The sequence below is a fragment of the Brassica oleracea genome, chromosome C9 (assembly GCF_000695525.1).
Source record: "Brassica oleracea var. oleracea cultivar TO1000 chromosome C9, BOL, whole genome shotgun sequence".
NCBI classification, from domain to species: domain Eukaryota; kingdom Viridiplantae; phylum Streptophyta; class Magnoliopsida; order Brassicales; family Brassicaceae; genus Brassica; species Brassica oleracea.
In genome coordinates this window covers 17066799-17067583 of record NC_027756.1, presented here as the reverse complement: position 1 = coordinate 17067583, position 785 = coordinate 17066799, and positions in this window count along the sequence as shown.

The window sequence follows — 785 nt, the reverse complement described above, 5'->3', positions numbered from 1 at the left end:
CTGAGTGTCTACAGAAGCTCGAGGTGTCGTCGTGCATGGAAGCTGTACATTCAGCCTGACATGTAGAAGCACGAGGTGGATCGACCAAGCACGAGGTGTCTCCGCGCATGCAACTGAAGCATGCTGATCAACATGTGTGTACTGGTGTGGCTTCTTGCATGCACTCTGCATGCATCCTGACATGTGGGAGGAGTGGTGGCGTCCTGCATGTGTCCTGGACATGCAGCCTGACATGTGGAGCACGAGGTGCCGCCGCGCATGCGTCCGGAGCCATGCGAAGCGACACACGGGCTGCCACCAACCTGAAGCTGATTGGCTGGTGTCTCCTATAAATACCCCATGACCCCATCTCATTTCTTCACATCTAGACCTGTCCAAACCAAGTTAAAAACGTGAGAGAGAAGTAGAAAAAGAAAGCAAGTGATTCCGAGCTATTTCGAAAATTTTAGAGAGTTTTCGAGGTCAGTTCTCTACTGATTTCGAGTCAGCGCCTAGGGACGGTTCTGTCCAACTGAATTCGTCCAGGTCACTCAGTTCCTTTGATGATCAAGTGGAGATGCTGTCCGGAGTTAGTTCAGTTCTACGGGTTCAGATCAGTCGAAGTTCTGCTCGATACTCCGCCGGGAAGTCCGAAGAACTGTCCAGAAGCTAAAGGAGGTTCTGTCCGAGTCCAGATCAGTTTGTCGAGGCCTGTCAGTTTCTTCATGGTAAAGTCAAGGTTGTGTCCAAGACAAGATCAGTCCAGTCCACTCCATTCAAGTCGTCCCTTGGGTTTTGGCCAAGTC